Below are 10,530 nucleotides of genomic sequence, written 5' to 3'. Positions count from 1 at the left end.
ATCATCATCTGATCACATTAGTGGTTAGCATTGTGTCAATTCTCTGTCAGCCCTTTGTGTTAGGTACTATTGTTATTCTTATTTTACATTGAAGAAAAACAATGCATCGTGATTCAATAACTTGTCAAAATCATCCCAGAAGTGGATGAGCAGTGAAACCAAATTCCAATTCAAATACCCAGGCTGCTAATTGCTCTAAAAATATCTTGCCAAGCAGGCTACCATTCTTTATCTAAGTAGTAAAGCCTTAGTATGTTTTTATATTAAAGTCTTTTTACTCCAACAGTTTTAAATAACAGCAAGAGAGAATTATTTTTTTTTTCATTTTGGCAAGGGTCTCCCAGGGACCACAGATGAATGTGCTATAATATTTTTTACTCCCCCCAGAATGATCTTCCTTGTTTACTGGTAGCTGCAGAGGCACTGGAAACAGATACTAGAAGTAATAGGTTTTGATTTCCAAAAGCCATGATTGATTACAAATACATTCCCACTGTTTGCCATGGGTATTTTTATACTATTGTATTTTTGCCACTCTAGATTCCTTTGCAAATGCTTCACTTAAAGAAAGGCAGCTGTAGCATTTCTAGAGAGAACTCAGAGGTGTCTGTCTCTAGAGGGAGGGCCTGTGAGACCTGTTTTATAAGCACAGATGTCTGCAGCTGTCTAGGAGGAAACCCAAATATATCTTCACAACTCTTGAATTGTCATCATACTTTCCACAGCTGACCCTACACAGTCTGGAATGGAAGCCTGTCAACAAGCGACATTCTCTGGAAACCCATCTGTCTCATTGTGGCAATGACAATGTGCTTCAGTTTAGGGTCACTTTATTAAATTGAGTTAGTGCCCATACATAAATGGCTTTTTAGGGAGACACAAACACTTCCTACCTCTTGAACTTTCAAAATGAGCAAATGCCAAAGTTGATAATGGCTTCCCACAAGTTTCAGAGTAGCAGAACACCCCTTTTGAAAATAGTGTCTGCCTTGCCTGGTATTTAGGCTGAAGGGACACTTCTTTTGAAATCGAGTTTTTATATTTGGGAGCCAATAAACCAAAGTAAGTAAAGAGCCCAAAGCTGAAGAGTCAGTTTTGTCACACTCCTGCTTCAGCTGGACTTTTCCATGAAGGCTGCATCCACTCTACTAGAAAATCCTTTTTCTACCCCGAGCCCCACCATTTCTGAGCTTCTTCTCAACACTAAGTCCAACACTTGGATTAAGTCACCCCATAGCTTCTCCAATTTCAGTGAAGAGAGAGGTGATTCAAGATGGCCTCCTGCCTGTGACATTTTGTGCTGCAGAGTTTTACCATCAGGGGAAAGCATCAGTTGTTCTGTCCATTTGGTTTGAAACTCATCTAAAATCTTCAGATCTAGTTTAAAATAGAAATCAGTACTCTTGGCCACATATATATGACTTTCGTCCCAGACTTTCTCTGTATTAGTCTCCCTGACACTGGAGCACTGAGGCATACAAACACACTCCTTCCTCATCTCCCAATTTTCTGGCTTAGCAGCTTTTATGTGTTCTTTTTTATTTACAAGTATGGCTGTGTTTGTTGGAGGTGTGTGGAAGACATGAGGAGGTGTGGGGAGCTGTCTAAGTGTTGTAGGTATGCGCAGGTATGTGGAGGTATGTAAAAGTGTATGGAGGTGGTGGAGATGTTGGAGGTTTGTGAAGGAGATGTTGGAGATGTGTGAGATACTGGGGATGTTGGAGGTATGCGGAGCTTGACTATTATAGATGCCTACCTATTAACCTATATTTCTTAATTATACATTACATTTTAAATGAGCTGCACAAAAACAATATCTTAATCAAAGAGAAGAAATACATATACACAGTATAACAAAATTGACCTCAAATTTGTATCAATGAAGCAAGATCTATACCAATGAAAACCTCTATAACATATTCCCCTTTAAATGTAAAGAAACATTTAAACAATATTTGGGAATATGGGCATAGTTCTCTCTAAACTACTTTCTGCTTTTTGTTGGGCAAAGTAATTTTGGGCGGTGTTCACGGTGACCTTTCAGGGGGTTTTGGTTCATTAAACTGCATTAATCTGGAAGAAATACATAGGTTCTCATATTCTGTGAAAACCAAAGCAGAACCTCTTTTCCAAAACAACATATCCTTAGACCCAAATTCTGAAGCCAAGATACCTTTAAAATATATAGTGTGGTTTAACTTAGCAGCCCTTACAATGAAATGCCTCTCTGTACTTAGCTCCTTCACAGTCAAAAAATTCAAAGAGAACACTATAATATACATAATCCAGATTCTCTACACATATTCCATCTTTACGTGGCTTTTTTTTAACTTCCTAACTTTTCCAAAAAGTTAAAAATTTAATAACCTTAATCCCGCAACCCAAGAACGGCCAAAACCCGGCCCCCTAAAAAACTTAACCTTTTTAAAAACAATTAACTCCTAAAAACAACCAAAATCCCCTTTTTTCTCTCTCCCAAGCCTACATACATTTATCCAACACTGTGACCTATTTAGAGATCTTTTCCATCTGAATTTGTCTTTACTGTGTATCTGCAATCCTTTTCTGATCAGGATGACTTCTTAAATTGCTAAATGCTTCTTAAACACATAAGCAGCAGCATTGCTAGATCAAATACAGCACTACCTGCTTGCTCTGCTCAGTCCAACATGGCAGAAGTCCATTCACTGCCTCTGAGACTGCTGTGTGGGAGCCATCCTCACCATCTCAACTCTGATAACCAGCATGCTGCCCACAAACCCTATTTAATAGATCGGCCTCCTGAAAAAGCCAGAGCAGTTTGTGATACTGTTTTGAAAACACAGGTTTTTTTTTTCTACTACTGCTGAATAGAAAGACCTCTCTTAAAGGAGCTGCAGCATACCGCCAGCAAGCAGAGCCTATCTGAAAAAAAAATGCAACTAAACCTTGTTATTTAGGATCTAGAATTCCTTTCCAAGCCCTCTCAGGTATTATGTGGATTTAGCTAGCACATGTTGCAGTGCCATTTTGTAGTAGGAAGACCACTTGGTTGCTCCTGGCTGCTTAGCCCTGAAATAACCACACAGAAACTGTATTAATTAAATCACTGTTTGGCCCATTAATTCTAGCTTCTTTTTCGCTAGCTCTTGCGTAATAATTTAACCCATATCCATTAATCTGTGTATTGCCATGAGGCTGTGGCTTACTGGGTAAAGTTTCAGCATCTGTCTCTAGTGGGGCTAATTGGCTTCTTTCTGACTCTGCCTTCTTTCTCCCAGCATTCAGTTTAATTTTCCCTGCCTAGCTCTGCTCTATCCTATCACAGGCCCAGATCAGCTTCTTTATTAACCAATGGTATTCACAGCATACAGTGGGGAATCCCATATCAGCAGATATAGAGTGAGATGCCTCCCTGGGGTGAGACTTTAAATACTGTATCTTGTAGACAGATTTTTTTTTTCCTTTGGGCCACCAGTACCCAAATAATGACACAGAGGCTTATTATTAATTATGAAAGCTTGGCTTTAGCTTAAGCTTGTCCCACTAGCTCCTATAACTTAAATTAACCCATTTATTTTAAATGGGTTACATCCTGTTGTGCAGCTCATCACCTCATCTCTCTGTAGTGCCCATGCTGCTTCTTTCATGCCTCCTTATGTCTCTCTTATACCTCAATTATCTCCTTCTACCTCTGCTCTTGGATGGAAGTCCAGCCTATCCTTCCTGCCTAGCTATTGACCATTCAGATCTTTATTAAACCAATCACAGCAATATATCTTCTTACAGTGTACAAATATCCCACAGCATTTCCCCCTTTTGTATAAATAAAAAAGAAAGATTTAGCTGATTCATAGTAAAAATATATAAAATAGAAATGATTTTCAGGTAAGAATTATATTCACAGTGTATAGTCCATTTGTATTTGGCACATCTGGAGAAAATGTTCTATTTTATACCTAAATCATTTTTTATCATAACTTGTATTGCCATACATAAACTGTCTCTTTAGACCTTAAAACATATTCTTAGATAAACAAGTTAAGCTTTTATGTTCCTTTTACTTTATAAACTTTATATCTCTCATGTAAGTCTCTTTTCTGAATTTGTTAACAAGGAAAACTATGAAACTATAACTTTTGATGAAACAATTTTCCAAATTGTTCCAGTATAATAAGAACTTAGGAGTCAGAAATTGAGGTAAAGACCTGATAAATCCAAGGAACATCAGAGAATCAATTGACTGACCCTCTCTCCATGTTTTTCTCAATCCACCAGCACTGGAAATCCTCTTTTCTCTTCTTGTCCCTTTTTAGCCGACTTTCACAGTCCTCCAGCAACTCTATGGCTGATTATGGTCACTTTAATGACTTTAATGACTCCACTTGAATCTTTGATTCAAGGTAGCTTTTTTGACACAGTGGAATGACTGTATGGACAATGCTCCTTAAATATTTACTGTTTGTTTTCAAATAAAAAGAAAAGGTTTAATCTAACATACTAAAACTATAGACAATAAGAACAATTATCAAGTAAGAAATACAGTTACAATGTCCAGTCCCTTAGTATTTGGCAAATTCAAAGAAAATATCATATCTTGTTGAATCTGAAGTTTTATGCCTAATTTATTTCCTATCACAACTAAGGAAAACTGTAACTATAACTATCTAATCCTCCACTCCATCAGAGACTCAAGAAGCATATAATATTACCTGAGTAAACAGGAAGTGCAGAGCAAAGCACCATCTAAAACTAAGAAACAACAGAGACATCTAGCTGCCTGGACAGTCACCTCAAGGTTCCTCTGTAATGTTAGGGCATCTAACTTCAGCCTACAGGCCTAAAATATCTGCAGACTTTTCTATGAAGCAGAAATTTTGAAAGACTGTCGCATCTTGTCTTAGAAAAGTTTGGCTGTTGCCTTCTTTTGTTTCCTGCTTGTCCAGTTTGGATAGCACACTGTCAACAGTTGAGGCAAAGGCAATTTCTTTGCCCAGTGGCTTACTTTGTCACAAATGAAAGCAAACTCCATATGGAGGTTCTTTGATTTTAAAATGCCAGTATACAATGATGGGATAAAAAGGTGAATTGTTGAGTCTAATTTTAAGCAATCACTAATCTCAAATATTTTATATCAGTATGGATTTTTGTATGTTGATACAAATTTAAGGTTATTTGTGTTATTCTGTATATATGTTTCTACTCTTGTTTAAGGTCATTTTAAAATGTAAAGTTCTACTCCTTGAAAGCTATTTAGAACAACAAAAAACAGAGGTTTGTAGTTTGTTTTCTATAATAACCAAACTTATAATCATTTTAGGTATATATTCAAGATCAAACAGATTTGGCTGAAAACTGTGAAACTGGAGTCAAAAATCACTTTTTCCTTTTCAGCTGTTTTAAAAATGTGTTTTGTCATGGTGATTAGCCCCTTGACTAGTATAGAGCTGTGCTATTTTATTTATTTATTGTTTTATTTTTATATAAATGCTGAGATACTTGTTAGAAATTGTATTGAACCTGTTAGGATTTTGGTGACTGGTACAGGTTGTAGCCTCCCATGGCTTGGCAGCTTATCTCAATAAAGAGCTCAGCAACATGGGGCTCCCTTCCTCCCTCCCCAGCAAAGCTTCCTGCCTCTATCTGCACTTCTCTGGAGAATGTCCCTGGACCTGGAGGACTGACCTTAGACGAAACCTGTCTAGGAGCCAGATTCCTGACTTTCCTTTAGCTTCAACCTCGGCGCAGATTCTTACTAGAAGCCTTTTTTGCTGCACCTACTATGATAGGTGTGGACCCCTTAATGCAAATTAGGTGATGTCCCAGCTACTGTACACAGCCTTTATATTTCCTTTTCTTCCTGGAATGATGTGGAGCTGTAACACTTAACCGTCTCCCCAGAGATGATTGCTGTCTCTAGCAACTCACAAACCCCTGAACCCTGTTCACTGGGCAGGAGAAAATTAGCATTGTTATTATTACACACTAGTGTGTGACAGAATCAGATTTCTATCCATGGCCAAAGTCTCCCTTCCATTAGTAATGGATGGTTTTCAGCACACAGATCAGATTCCTCTTTTCTTGGATTGATATTTAAGTATTTGGTTTTCCTTAGAGTCACTGAAAATGATATTATTTCTACTTTTATTTCAAGTGGCTTGCTTTTAAAATATCTTCTATTCACATCGATTATACATAGTATTAGGTTTCACTGTGGTATTTTTATACATGTACACAGTATATTTCAATCATATTCACACACACACTCATTATTTTCTCTTGTCCTCTCATCTCTGCTGATCCTCTTAGGAGCTAGGTTAAAATTTTTGGCTTCATATTTAAGGCTATATTTACTTATTTTATTGCTTTTAGATAATATGGTTATATAATAAGATCTGTGTAGCTTTTACTTTTTGAATTAAGTCAGCTAAATTGGCAAGTAGCTAATAGTTATAAACTTTCTATATCCGTTTGCAAAGTAGGAATTCTGGTCATAAATTATAAACATTGAATCTGATTACTTTTAAGTTAAAATTGCCACTTGTACTATATTATTTGAATCCTTTATTTAGCCCTAGCCTTTAGATCTAGTGCCCTGGAACTGAAGTTAGAGACTCTTGTGAGTGACCATGTGGGTGCTGGAATACAACCTGGGTCATTTGGAAGAGTTGCCAGTGCTCTTAACAACTTAGTCATCAGTCAAGCACCTACATTTACATGTTTGTGTTATAACTGCATTTTAACTTAGAGCACAAAATGCTATTATTTTCAAGTATTTATCTAGACTTTAAAAAGAGCAACTATTAAAAAAAACAAAAAAAAAGAGCAACTATTTTTCCATCTAAACTGTTTTAGACTTTAGTAGAGAATACGTAAAACTTTTTTTTTCCTCCACAGTCATTAATTCGACAGAACTTGGTCACCATCCATATGACTTCTGTTTTTGCGTGGCAATAATACTGGTGCATCAACCCATGGGTACCATTTAGTTTTTCTTGTTCCTTGCAACTATTTCCTGTCCTTCCTTCCTCCTTCCCTACTTCCCTCCCCCTCTCTCTCTTTCATTCTTTCTTTTGAGACAGGATTTCTCTATGTAACAACTCTATCTGTCCTGGAACTTGCTCTGTAGATACCAGGCTGATCTCAAACTCACAGAGATCCATTTGTCTCTGCCTCCCAAGTGCTGGGATTAAAAGAGTGTGCTATCACTCTGTGACATCAGGCGCACCACAGTCCAGCTATTTCCTGTCTTTTTATGTAGAAATAAGAGCTGGGTTACTAGTTTTCTGAAATGACTGGAAAAGACATGTACATAGAGGTTTATTCATCAGTACTTTATGCTTTCTAAAACCATAACTAAAATTTACATTTTCTCTAACCATAAAAACAATCCCATAAGATGCGATCTTTTGCCACTCTTTCAACTTTTCTTTCCTCATTATGTAGCCCATATAAAAGTTCTCAAACTGAGGGCTATCCTCTTGTTTTTACCTCCCAATCACTGGGATTGTAGGCAAGTGAATCATGCCTGTTATAGAGGTGTATATTTTAATACTTTATTGAACAAGGAAATGTGTAGTGCATTTATGAATGTAAAGCATTTTCTCAGTTGGCTTTATGTAATTGAATGTACCTTCTTTGATGCTCTATTCTTATTGCTTTCTTGTCTTTCGAAGTGTTATCAAGGGGAAATAGTGTTACACAGACTGCAGAGAGGTTATTTTTGTTGTCGTTTTAATCCCTCTTTGTATAAATTTGTGTAATTAAGGAAATATAAATCAAATCAAAGCCACAAATGATATCATCTCATCCTATAGATTGCTTTGGTGGTTTGAAAGAAAGTGGCTCCCAAAGGGAGAGGCTCTATTAGGAGGTATAGCTTTGTTGGAGGAAGTGTGTCACTGTAGGGGTGGACTTTGAGGTTTCATATATGCTCAAGCTACACCCAGTGTCTCAGCCCACTTCCTGTTGCCTGCTTATCATGCTATAGGACTCTCAGCTCCAGCACCATGTCTGCCTTCACGCCACCATGTCACACCATGATGATAATGGACTAAACCTCTGAAAATGTAAGCCATCCCCATTAAATGTTTTCCTTTATAACAGTTGAAGTGGATACAGTGTCTCTTCACAGCAATAGAAACTCCAACTAAAACAATTGATGTTATGATAAAAAAAGGTAATATGTACTGCCTTGGAGGTGGAGAAATTAGAATCAGTATATACATACTGTTTGTAGGGAAGTAAAACACTACAACCAGTATAGGAAAGACTATGGGATATCATCAAAATCAGAATTGTCAAAAGACTCAGCAATCCTATTCCTGCATATATATCTGAAAAATGAAAATTAGAGGCTGGAGAGATGGCTCAATGGGTAAAGGCACATGCCACCACACTTAAGGATGTGAATTTTGTCCCCAAGCATGCATGTGTGCACACATTTATGTGCAAAACACACATGCGCGCGCACACACACACACACACACACACACACACACAGAAATGTAAGAAAAAAACAAAACTATTACCTGGAAAAGATACTGTACTTTTATGTTCATTCTGATATTTTTTTTTATTATAACCATGATAGGAAACGATCCCAATGTTGATTGACACTCAGATGGATAAGAAACCTGAGGTGTGTAATTACAATCAAATATTATTCAGCTTTAGCATCATACCTTGTTTTAAATCCTCAGCAAATCATATTTGGATATTCGCTTTGATGTCCATGTGTGAACAAGGATTTCCTCAAACTGGGTCCTTGTGAAAACATAGATATGATGCTATTTCAAGGTTGGGCTGAGTTGCAGAGCTTCCAGGGGGTTGGGAGAGAGTGGGTGGACTGATTCATAGTCTAATGTAACCCAGGCTTTTCTCCAACTCACTATGGGGCTGGAAACAACTTCAAAGTCTTGTTCCTCTTGCCACCACCACCTGCATTCTGAGACCATAGGCATGAGCCACCAGACCTCGCTTTGTTTCTGCATTCTGAGACCATAGGCATGAGCCACCAGACCTCGCTTTGTTTCTGCATTCTGAGACCATAGGCATGAGCCACCAGACCTCGCTTTGTTTCTCAATCCTGAGACCATAGGCATGAGCCACCAGACCTCGCTTTGTTTCTCAGTCTTGCTGTGCCAGCTCGTAGCTAAGGATCTAGTCTCACCCTCCAACTTGGTAATGTTCCTTAATCTTCACTGTTGTAACGTTTTCTTCTATAGCTTTGTGGATACTTTCCTGGAAATTTGGTTATAAGAACTGTTAAGGAAATGCCTTTGCTAAATGCCCCAAATATGATCTCCTGTCAGCTTCAGATTGCATCAGACTTCTTCACGGGCTGTCGCTCTCTCAATTGTCACACAACAGCACAGAGCTGTGTGGCAATTCCCATCATTCTCTTCCCTGAATTCTTGAAAAAGGAAAGAATTATTTTTTTGGCTTTTATTTTTGTGAAAGTACTGAGCAAGACTACTCCAAACACATGCTATCTGACTTCTGTGCACACCAGAAACTTCATGCTGGCCATTTATAAACAACCAGGAAAGCCCACCGCAGACCATACTGTTCCTGTGATATGGAATGAGTTCCTTTTAAAGATAGTAAACTTGAACTGGGCAGTGGTGGTGCACGCCTTTAATCCCAGCACTCGGGAGGCAGAGGCAGGTGAATCTCCATGAGTTCGAGGCCAGCCTGGTCTACAAGAGCTAGTTTCAGGACAGGCTCCAAAGCTACAAAGAAACCCTGTCTCAAAAAAAAAAAAATCAAAGGAAAAAAAAGATGAAAAGAAAGTAAGTGTGTTTATGTAGAGCACCGTAGAGAGACTATGAGGCATGGCAGTAGCAGGAGCAATAACCAGTCAAGGGTGAGTGTTTACAATCTAAAGTCGAGTCCTGGTTCCCAGAATGGAAATGCTAAAGGTATAATAAGCAAAAGTCAGGCAGGGCTGTATGATTCTTCTCTATGCTTCTGATTGATGCTACATTTTTGCCTGAGTCTATTTTTTCTGTGACCCAAATCAGCAAACAATATGGAATTAGCAACAGCCCTTTCTCTATTGTTGTAAGGACAAACAAAGGCCTGACTCTCCACCATGGCTTGTCTCAGTGTCAACCACAAGGCAGTTTCCTTGAGGCTTGTTAATTAAAAAGTGGTAGCTCAGTCCTATTAACAATTCCTCCACACTTGCCATCAGGATTGTAGTTGGACCAGTCTTGTGCTCCTCAAGCCGTTGACTTCGGAGCACCTGTCTGCATTTGTCTTTCTTGCCTGAGAGCTAGTGGATGGATGCTGCTAGCTGACCATATTCGTAAGGGTGAGTTTTGGGTTGACTGCCTATATATTCACTTCCACAGAAACTGGGCGTTTGTCATCCTCGTGAAATGAAAGTCCCCTGGCACTTGATGGTTGCCCGGCAACTCCTTGAAACTTCGTTCTCCTGGTTTCCATGACACACTTTATACAGTGCTCAGCAGTGAGGTCATCTTTTCCATGTCTCCTTCCTTAAACACTGTGATTTCTGGGGTTCAGGGGTGATAATCCCATTTG

Source organism: Microtus ochrogaster, linkage group LG1, assembly GCF_000317375.1.
Source record: "Microtus ochrogaster isolate Prairie Vole_2 linkage group LG1, MicOch1.0, whole genome shotgun sequence".
NCBI lineage: Eukaryota > Metazoa > Chordata > Mammalia > Rodentia > Cricetidae > Microtus > Microtus ochrogaster.
Note: the sequence above shows the minus strand (reverse complement) of the source record.